At 42.1% G+C, this 11248-nt stretch overlaps 1 long non-coding RNA gene across 2 annotated transcripts in view; it reads left to right on the forward strand.

Moving 5' to 3' along the window:
- LOC144365449 (uncharacterized) overlaps positions 1 to 10828 on the forward strand; it is a 58936-nt gene extending 48108 nt beyond the window's left edge. For both annotated transcript variants that reach the window (XR_013423900.1, XR_013423899.1), the window contains one exon: positions 10368 to 10828. This is a non-coding gene — a long non-coding RNA (uncharacterized LOC144365449). The remainder of the gene's footprint in view (positions 1 to 10367) is intronic.
- Positions 10829 to 11248: the final 420 nt, after the last annotated feature.

Raw genomic sequence — 11248 nt, forward strand, 5'->3', positions numbered from 1 at the left:
TTGAAAGTTAATTCCTGTTTATTTGTTTAACTTGAGACAGTGAAAGTTCTTATAATTAATTAATTAATTATTCTTTTAATTGGTCATTTAAAAAACTCTAGATTAAAAAAAATTATATCTTTATTATTAATTTTACCCTTTAGGTCCTTTTATAGTTTATGTGTTGGATTTCTATTTTCTCATCTTCCATGTCTTTTATGTTTTCTGTTGTTCCTTTTGTCTTAACATGAATTATATTGAATCCAGTCCCCAACAGTTATAAGATTCTCAAAATCTTCTTAAGTATTATACCTAGGGGGTTTGACTCAGGGCAAAATACTTTTTTCCCCTTCTTTAATTTATTTATTTATTTTCCTGAGGAAGTAGAGAATTTAAGCACAAAGGAACTAGAAGTGACCTGTGGAAAAGCAGCACCGGAGTCCAATCTTATCTTTCAGCAATCTTCCCAAGTTAAGCTCTCTCAGCATCCCTGTCAAAGTCTTGTTGTTCCTAGTAGGAACGTTGACAGATGATGCCTTCAGAGTTAGGTGCACTCCCCATACCTTCATGTGTAATGAAGACCCTGGGCTTGCACTTTCCTGATGCCTGTCAGGAATACGGAGAGAAAGGTGTTGCCCATGGGCAGAGTGTGGTTTATTTAGAAGGGTGACTGTGGTCAGTACTCTGAATGGAAACAGGCAAGCTTCCTATCTGCCTTGGGAGCAGAAGAGCAGTTGAGATTTACAGGATTAGGCACAGAGGCCAGCCCTGTTCCAGTGGGAGGCAGTGTCTCCGTGAACCCTGGCCACCACTTCTGGAAAGCTCCAGGAGGGTGGTCAGGCTTGGCACACTGACTCAGAGCTCCCACCTGAGGCTGAAAAGTGAAACGAACTGCTTCTTGCAAAGCCTCCAGGAAGGCAAGCCTGAGACATGACACGGCCTGGCTTGGATTCATTTGTTCTGTTTGCTGTTTCTGGAAAGCCAACTTTGTTGACATGTGGAGAAAGCTGGAGAAGACTGGAGTTTTATCAGATAATGAAAATCATCGAGGGCCCTTTGAAAGGGCCCAGACTATATTATAACATGAAGAACATTTTAAAGCAGATTTTTTCAGCAGTGCTTTTTCAAGTGTGATCCCTTGACCTGTCTCACCCGAGAAATTGTTAAAGATGCGAATGCTTGCACCCCACCCCAGACCTGCTGAATCACAAACTCTGAGGGCTGGGTGTTGATAAATGCTCTTGGTGAGTCAGAAGGAATTAACCACATTAATTTAGGCTAGCTTCTAGAGGATCGGAACATTAGATCACTTGAAAGACGGGGTTAGTTTTATGCACTTCAGAACTATTCAGCTATTATTGTGGCAAAATAGAAACTGCGGGCTTCATTTTCTTTTCAAGGCATTGTAGCTATGTGGGTTGATACTTCCAGATGATTTTAATAACATTTGATTATCCAACAAATATTTATTTATCACCTGCTGATATATGAATTTTACCCTAGTAAAGCTGTAAAGAAAAGGAGCAGGAGGATAGGGAGGAGGAGGAGGAGGATAAAGAGGACAAGGAACAGGAGGAGGAAGAGGAAGGAGAGGAGAGGAAGAAGGAAAGAAAGAAGAAGAAGAATAAAGTAGATAAAGGAAAAGAAAAGCATGAATTGACCAGGTAAGACCCAAGTATTGTCTACCTGAGCATGCTCCTGACTGGGCCCAGCAAACATTCAATCAAGGGCCGAGAAATCAAGGGCTGGCTGTCCTCTGAGAAGCCAGATGGCTGGTTAGCCTGTGGCCTCTGCAAGTTGGTACATAAAATCAACCACCACACACACCTAATCTCACTGGGGGCTCACAACTGCAACTGCCTTGAGGCCCATTTTATGGTGAGACACAGAGGATGATAACCTGCTTGGTCCTCCTGTGTCCACTCTGCTAGCCACCAGGAGAGCTGAGGCTCATACCTAGCAATTTCTGGAACCAAAAGTAGAGTTTCCCTTGTATCCCAACTTCTTTCCACAAGAACAGTTTCTGGTCCATGATGAGGATTGTCAAGGAGAAAAAGATGAGGATGTATGTTCAGCAACATTTCAAGGAGATTCATTGGCAGAGTATGTAATGGATTTGAGCTTTATCGGGGCAGAAGAGGGGTTGGAGGCTAATGTTCATTTTAGAATCTCTGGGTCATTCATTATCCACAGATGAATTTCATTGTTAGACATTTCATTGTTAGATGAATTTCATTGTTGAGAACTTGAAGCATAATCCTATAGTAAATGTGTAATATACTAAAATTTTCTAATGAAATAGATTTATATAATTTCTCTTTTATAGTAAATATATCCTCTATTTCTATAGTTAATTTGGCTTAGTTTATCTATTAAATTACTTTCATTTTTCCTCTTCCAAACAATTAAGATTAAATATATATTACTACTAGCCTTTACAGGTTAGAAAATTAATTAATTCTTATTCAAATATACTTATTGGCACTTAACTACAGAAAGAGTGAACACAGTGGTTGAAAGGGGGACTCTGAGTTCAGACCCCCTACTCTACCTACTAACTATGTGACTTTAGGCAAATTATTTAACCTCTCTGGCTCAGTTTCTTTATCTGCAAGTAGATTGTTACCAATGAGTCATTGCATGAGAAGCACTTACAGCAGTGCTTGGCCCATATTAAAGTATCTAAATGCAGTGGTTTTTATCACCACTTTAGAGAAGCCACTGTCATAGGGACCAGAGATAAAATAGTAACCAAAATAGATAAGGTCCCTTTGTCATTTGCTTTTGTGAAATTCACATTCTATTGAAAAGACAGACACCCATCTTTGCTATTTTTCAAACAGGCCATTTTAGTTAAAAAAATATTATTTCTACAATAGAGGAAACATACATGGTATGCAAACACAAAACACACCGAACCTCAGTAGTAATCAAGAACTGTAAAACAACTGAACATTTTTGCTTATCATCTTGGCAAAGAGGAAAAATCGTGCTTGTGAGGTTGTGGGGAGAAGGATTTATGGCACACTATTGAGGGCACCAACTTTCCTAGAGGTTATTTTTGGTTTCCCCTATTTCCCTCATTCTGTACACCCAATCCCTCTGCAAATCCCTTCATCTCGATTTGGAAATACAGACTCAGAAACTTCCCCATTATCCTCTTCCCCAAGGGCAAGCCATCCTCATCCATGTCTGGACACCTCACTGAGCCTCTGCTTCCCATCCTCCATTCTCTGCCCAGCACCAGAATGGTGCTTTTAGCATATGTGAAGGACCCTCTGACTTGACTGAGCCTTGGAGCTGGGCTCTGCAGTGGGGCCAGATTCCTTGATGTTTATCCCAGTGTAATAGTCACCAGGGCTAGAATCTAATAATCTGGCTCCCTTTCCCCCAACACATGTCAGGATTGTGCTGACAGGATTCCTGGCCAGTTGGCATCAAGTGTAGCTGTGTGTCTTACTTTGATTGGTGGAAGATGAGAAAAAGTGTGGTGGTGTGTTTGTCACATTTTCCTTCACCTCTCTGCCTGGTAATGTTGAAACAATGTTAATCTGCTTCATTTTCTGGGTCTTGAAATGAGTGTGGTCATGATGTGAAGCAAAGCCCTCAGCCAGCTATAAAAGGATAAGAAACATCAACCACTCAACCAACCAGTCAATTTTGTTGTTTTAAGCTACTGAGGTTTTGGAGCTATCTGTTACTGTAGCATCACCTAGCTTATCCTGACTGATAAACCAAGACAATAGATAGTAGTCTTCTGTGTTGCTGACTATATAGGAATGTTTTCTGTTGCTCATAATGCAATACCACAAAATTACAGATTCTCTTAGTGAGGAAGTTATGACTGCAGAAAACTGGCAACTAAAGTTGTTGGTACTTATATTTTTTGTCTAATTAATAAATGGACAATCTCCCAAGCCTAAACATCATGCAGCACACAGACCAAATAGAATTTCTAGGATTGCCGAGCCAATCCTAGATGACCTATAATGACTTTGTGAGACACTATGTCCAAGGTGGTAGGAGAGGCCACCTGGCTCTCTAGATGAGCTCTTCATCTCCTTTACTGTAGATGTGAGAGAGTTGAATGATAGTTTGTTAAAAAATGTGTTGAAATTCTGCTTAGTTGGTATTTGGTTCATAGATATAACTATATTCATTTTCTTTTAAGTGTTATTTATTCATCTCTTTTTCAATTATTTGTGTAACACATTGTTTACCACCATGTCATGGGCCTTTTCTTAGTACAGGGAATATAATGATGAATAGAACATAACCCCTGCTCACCTGGGACTCGGTCCAGTTGGAAAGACCCTATTATATGCAGATAATCATATGTTATGTTAAGTAATATAGCAAGTTCATAGAAAAACTATACTATAGGAAGGATTAATTATGTACATAGCAATGTCAAAGAAGGTTTTCTAGAGGAGGTGGCAGAGCCAGGAAGGTTGGTCAGGAGTTTGATAGGCAGATGGGATAATCAGAAATTTTCCAGACAGAGTAAAGGATGTCTTCAAATAAGTGTTTAGTCAGATGGAATGGAGTGTGTTCCTAAATTTGGGCTGCAGAAGAGAGGTGAAGAAGACAGATGCAGCTGGAAAGGCAGTCAGGTATCAGGGAAAGGGCTTTGTGTGTTAAGATAAGGACTTTATGTTTGTATCCTGTACATTGAAATTCTTGAAAGATTTCCCAGGGAATGTTATGCATCACATCACATTGGTTGGATTACAGAGGATGGACCGTATGGGTGCAAGCCTGGCATCAGAAAGACCAATTGTCAGCTCTTCCCAAGGTATGGTTGGAGACTAAGTATTAGAACTGAGGCAGGAAACAGGAGAAGGGGAAGCTGAAGTAAGATTCAAAGAAAATTTAGGCAAGAGAGATGCCAGAGGGCCTGGGAAAAGGAGACTCTTTTATTATCTTATATGGAAGTGCTATTAACCTCAATAAGGAATAAAAAAAAAAGATAAAGAGAAGCTTTTGTGGGTGGGTGGCAAGATGAAAGATTTATTTTGTGTTGACTTTGATCTACCCAGGTCAAATTGGAAGCTCAAGAGAGAGAGATCCAGGTTCAAAATAAACATTTGATGCTTAGAGAATGAGTAGCAAGTGAAGGGATGGGAGTGGATGGCATTGCTCATCCAGATCTTGTGAGGCAAGAAGGGACCAAGTGAAGGGCAGGCCTCTGGAGAACTGAAGTCTGCAAGGGGGAAATGGAAGAGTGAGGGAAGCTGAGAGGAGGGAGCCAATTGGTGATTTATTTTGGAATATTCTCATGCTGAATTGTCTTTTGGCAATTACCAGAACTGGCCTTCCCTGCCTTCTTCTTTTTTTTTCTTTCTCTCTCTCTCCTCCCTCATCCATCATCTTCTTTTCTTCCACCATTTTTTCTTTTCTCTCTGTTTTACCTCTCCTCCTTTCCTTTCCTTTTTTAACTTCATTCTTTCCAAATCTTGACTTTTCCAAAATAAAATCTAAAGACTCTGACAAAGCACTTTCCCCCAGTTTTTTTTCCCTTCTCAATCTCAGAATCTTAAATATAAACAAAACATAATTATTTCCCAATCACTGTACAACAGCTAACTGTAAGAAAATGAACTTGTATAGAGCATTTCAGATTCCACTGATTATCTCATTTGGATCCCACAGAATCCTATGGGAGAGAGATTTATCGTCAGTTTAACTAGGATGAAACAGAGGCTCAGATAGGTTACATGGCTCGCTTCCCCTCAATCCCCCCAAAAGAAAACTCACACAGCCAGGTGTGGTAGTTGGGATTTAAACCTATCTGTAAGCCTGTGTCCTTCCCTATTGCCCTTCCTATTTCCTGTTACATGCTCTTGTTTTGCGATCCTCCTTTCCTTTGTACTCAGCATTGTGTTGAATCCTTCAACTCAACTCCTACCAGCCCAGGACAAAGTTCTCTTCCATTCAGACTTGTTGGCCTCTGGATCTGTTCTGTATTTCCCCCTCTCAGAACGCCTGTAGCTTTGCAAGTGTAGGCCCAGTTCCCTTGTCCTGCCCGCTGCCCAATTTTGTATTATGGCCCGATTTTGTATTTTGTATTATTATTGACTTTGCCACCAAGGCAGGTGACCTGATAAGTGATGATACTACTAGCAAACTGACTATATGGCAGACAGAGACCACCTCATTTCCCCCTCACAGTCCTGAGGATGACTTATGGGACTTGCTGTATTCACCACCAACAGGTCCCTTGCATCTAGACTTGGCCCTCATTGATCTTCCAGAAATCTCACGTGGGATTGCCTCCCTACTCTGCTGGGTCTGTGACTAAGTCCCATCATGTCCTCCTCCTTCTGATGACTAAGGTTTCTTGTTGGCTGAGCCTCCTGCTTAAGTCCTAAGCATACAGTATCCATTTCCTGGGGCATTTGCTCCCCTGTCCCAACTTCTACTGCATTTGTGATTGAATGCCCTCAAACCTGCCTTTACAAGTTGCCAGCAATGTTGCAGACAGTTATTCGCATGCTTTTCTATAAGTAATAAACAGAGTAATAAGCAGATATGGCCTCTATTTTGTGGCACAGTCTGTGGTGGAGTCAGGACTGTCTCGGTAAACCTATCATCCCAATTTTATGAAGCAAAATTTTTGGGTTAGTTGAGTTTTTACCTCATTTGCTTGATTTCTCTGGCTATAATAATCTGGGTAACCTCCAGTCCTCTCACGGCCTGGATAAGGTGAAGAAATAAGTCCTGCCTCTCAGTTTTCAGGTTCTTGCCTCCACAATTGGAATGTTCCATGTCAGAGAGAAACAGTAGTGGGCTGAGGGTTTGTACCCCACAGGTTTAATAGATAGGTCTTCCTGCATCAACAGCTTTAGTCCTCAGAAGAAATGAAAACTGTTTATGGAGCAGAACACAACATTCACATTAATTTTAAGATAAAATGAGACTTCAAGATTTCCTACTTGGATGGCCTTTCCTACTTGACAGTTTTGTGAGAGTCTGGCTTAGAGCATATTTGAGCTAGAATAGGCAAAAGGAGCTGGTACTTATTAGGTACTCAATCCTTCCTTCCTTCCTTCCTTCCTTCCTTCCTTCCTTCCTTCCTTCCTTCCTTCCTTCCTTCCTTCCTTCCCTCTTCTTTTTTTCCCATGTTCTCAGTCTCTTTATTTTCCGACTTGGTGAAATGCTCTCATTAGAGAGGACAATTTGTCACTGGTATTTTTTAAGCGTCAGTGCGTTTGGGAATTGTATAACTGTCATAGACTTAGACTACAGGAGACTTCAGTGGCCGCATAAGTCCTCCTCTTTCATGTGCTACATGAGGAAATCAGTCAAGGTCACATAGCTGGCTAGAGGCACAACCAGAGAGGACCCCTGGGTTCTTGGCTCCTGGTCCAGAGCTTTCAGCAAAATCACATGGACTTTCCACCAAGGCATTTGCTCTCATTTCATGACCAGGTTGTGGGATTTGCAGATTGTCTGCTGTTGACGCTGCTATAAGAACAAGATCATGGTGATGATAGGAGGTGTCCGCTCCAGATTAGCAATAGAACAGGCCTTCTGGAAAAGCCAGAGCTGGAGGTGATTGCCAAACTGTAGCAACCAGTGCCTATGAAGCCCAGGAATCCAGATCCAGCCAAAACCAGGGCCAGCTGCTCCAGGGGAAGGAACAAATTGTTCCTTCCCTGCCCATATGGGGAGCTGGGCATGTCCTGAGGCAGGCCACTGTTACCACAGCTGCTTTCCTGAGAGGAAGGACATCGTGTGTGCCTTCACATTCCTGCTCCTTGTTCTCCTTGGCAACTGGCTCAGTTATTTTTCTCAGTGATTACATGGTAGATTAATAACTACAAGCTATTTTTAAAAATTTTATGGACAAATGCAGATCTCTTCTTTCAGAAAAACTGTTGCTACATGGACAATAGACCTAGAAGGATCCAGAAACAATGGGTTGAACCAGATAATTTTACTTCTATCTTTTCTTCCACAAGGATGTTCATGAGCCACTCCAAGACTAGTTTTGTGGGAGGAGCTTGGAAGACATGAACGTAAGATGTGATCCCTGTCCTCAAGATCTGTTTAGTTTTATGCTGCTGTTGTAGCAACTTACCATACTTTAGTGGCTTAAACAACATTTCTGAAGGTCAGAGATCCAAAATAAATCTTACCCAAATCAAGGTGCTGAGCAGCTTGGTCCCTGCTGTATCCTCTAGGGAAGAGCCTGTTGCCTTCTCTAGCTTTTGATATCACCCCACTTTTCTTATCTTGTGATCCCTTCCATCTTCAAAGGATGGAGCAATGGCTAAAGTCTCCGAATGCTCTCTTTCTCCCTTTTAAGGACCACGTGATTATGTTGGGCTCACCTGGCTTATCCAGGACGATCCCCTCATCTTTAAGTCTGATTAGGAATCCCTGACTACCCTTTGCCATTTTACCCAACATGTTCACAAGTTTTGGGAAAGAGGATCTAACAACTTTGGGAGGCCATCATTCTGCCCATGGTGGGGATTCAGATGTACTCATAGATGAGCCTTAAACTCTAGGATGGGTGCTGTGTTGGGAGCGCACAAGAGAGGCACCTAACTCAGTTAAGGGGGGATAGTGTGACAGTTGGGGCAATGGTTAGGGACATTATCCTGGAAAATGTGACATTTTAATTTATACTTTTGGTTTGTATGAAAGCCTGGCCAAGAAAGAGGGAAAGGGTACACCATAAGCAAGAGTATGGCAGCATGGCAGAGGATGCAATGGTGGCTGGAATGTGGGGTCTAGGTGGGAGAATGGTGCATAATCAGCTAGATTGGAAGAGGTGGGCACATGGGAAGTTCCAGGAGGAAACAGATGGCATTCTTAAAGAGAGTGCTGCAAAGTAGAAAAGTCCTTTTACACTGTGTGAACTTACAGTTTTGAGCTGGGTTAATTGAAGGCAATAAGGGATGGTAAACTCCCAGGACTAGCAACCACCAGAAGTGTCATCATCCCTAGACTTGGGGGCCATGGGAGGGAAGAGTCACTGAGAGGTAGTGAAAGGTTCTACTACGGGAGGGTACCACCTGTTAGAAGTCACAGTCTACAATAAAACAAAACCAAAAAGACACCATGGCCAAAATATAACTCAGCAGGGACAGAGCCAGAGGAATGCAATCTCTGACTTAAAGGTGGTCTTCCCATTTTTCGATCTTCTACTCTAACCTTCCATTGGCAAACCCAATGAGAAGACATAGAGTAGAGCTTGGTGAATACAGTCTCTGAAACTTAGTCCTTTGTGACTCAGAAGAGAATAGATATGCACAGAAAATGGCACGTACCAGATTGGAGGGCCTTGTATATTCCCTGTATGCTGTGAATAAAGTACCTGGATTTTATATTGAAGGCCTCAGAGAGTCCCAGAAGTATTTTAAGCAGGCCAACCAATGGTTCTGATTTTTCTATAAGCCTATTTACCACTTCATTACTCATATCACCTTTATCCCCTAGGGTAAAGATTTTACCTACCCTCTATCTCTAATCTTTATCCCATCTCTCACAGCTTGACAAGCTGATGTTAGGTGCTCTTTGCCAGCCAGGGGGTTAAAGGCCAATAATGCCTGGTTGTGTACCCCTTTCAGGTAATGTTTTGATTCATTAGAAGCCTTAAATGCCTGGATCAGATTATGGGAGCACTTCTAAATGGGCTCTGAATGGGACACATTTATTTAGCTGAGAAGTCTCTAGAAGCCTATGATGACATGGGCTGGAAATTTTCTGGTCTCCACTGGGTTGCTCACGTATCTGAAGGTCATCAAATCTGTTGGCTTCTGGGGATTGGCCCATGGTCAAGCAATGTTTGATGAAATTCTTCTTCTACTGTGTCTTCCATTGCTGCAGCAGGTTCTTGGCACAATGGCCCAGAGGCAAGAGCAGAAAAGAAATGGAGTACGTAGGCTTTTTCTAAGCCTCTATGTGTGTCACAACTATCAACATCCTATTGGTCAAAGTGGGTCATGACTAAATAGCTTCTACTTCTTGATGAGAGGAACTGAAAAGTCACGTGGCAAAGGTCACATGGTTAGGGGAGCTGATAAAGAACTGGGAGAATTAATGCGATCCATGGACTCATCATTGCTAGATGCCTTATCCCAGGCAATGAAGATTTGTTATCTCTCAAATTATCTGCTGATTGTGAGATTTTCCTACTGAAACGTAAGCCCTGTGAGAACACAGCGGTACCTCCAGTGATCTAACATGATACATGCTCTGTAAATTTTTTCATTGAAGCCATAAGTGAATGCTCCTGGGCTCACAGTGAAGAATTATTTGGAGAATGGTCTTTATGGGTCTATTCTAGTAGGAAGACAATTGTTCCCTGAAAATAAATGAGTTGCAGATGTGTTTTCCTTCTGCCTCTGTATCAATGTTTCGTTTCCTTCTTCTAGGTTTGATCCAATGAGGCCCAGGTGAAGGCATGAAGTACAAGGAGAAGATGAGCCCTCTCACCATTAGGAAATATTTCACCTCATCATTGCTCTATGGCTGGGGAGTTGGTTTAGTGCCACAGCTCAAACAGATACATTACTGTTATGGAGGGATGAGGCTCCTGTGGTGACTGAATTGTGTCCCCCCAAATTCATAGTAACATCCTAACCCCAAGTACCTCAAAATGTGACTGTATTTGGTGAAGGTCTTTAAAGGGGTGACATTAAATGAGGTCTTTAAAAGTGAGCTTTTATCTAATACAAGTGCTGTCCTTATAAGAAAAGATTAGAACACAATATACACAAAGGGAAGACCAGGTGAAGACACAGAGGGAAGCCAAGGAGAGAGTCCACCATGACACCTTGATCTTGGACTTCTAGCTTCCAGACTGTGAGAAAATAAATTTCTGTTGTTTAATTCATCTGGTTTATGGTACTTTGTAATTACAGCCCTAGAAAACGAATGCATTCTCTTTGTTAAAAGAGAACAAAACTACAGGGAGACTTGCTGGGAGGGGATCCCCCAGCCCCACATCCAGGGTGAGCCTGGGGGTGACTGCAAGTTGACTGCCTGTGAGAGGCCTCCTGCTAGAGGACACTCCAAGAGGGGGCTGCAAGGCGGGGAAAGCTCAGGGGACCCCTTCAGAGTGGTGGGTGAAGGTTGAAGACAGATGGTGCTGGGGTCCTTTCATGTGGCCTTCCTGGGGCTTTGCAAGCCATTCTAACTTGTTCCTTGTGGACCGATGCTAAATTCCATTCATTAGCAACTCTCCCAGTGGCCTCACTTTATGGGTTCCTCAGGAGTTCCTCTCTTGCTTTTTAGGCCTCCAGTCATCAAAAAT

The sequence above is a fragment of the Ictidomys tridecemlineatus genome, chromosome 7, assembly GCF_052094955.1.
Source record: "Ictidomys tridecemlineatus isolate mIctTri1 chromosome 7, mIctTri1.hap1, whole genome shotgun sequence".
NCBI classification, from domain to species: Eukaryota; Metazoa; Chordata; class Mammalia; order Rodentia; family Sciuridae; genus Ictidomys; species Ictidomys tridecemlineatus.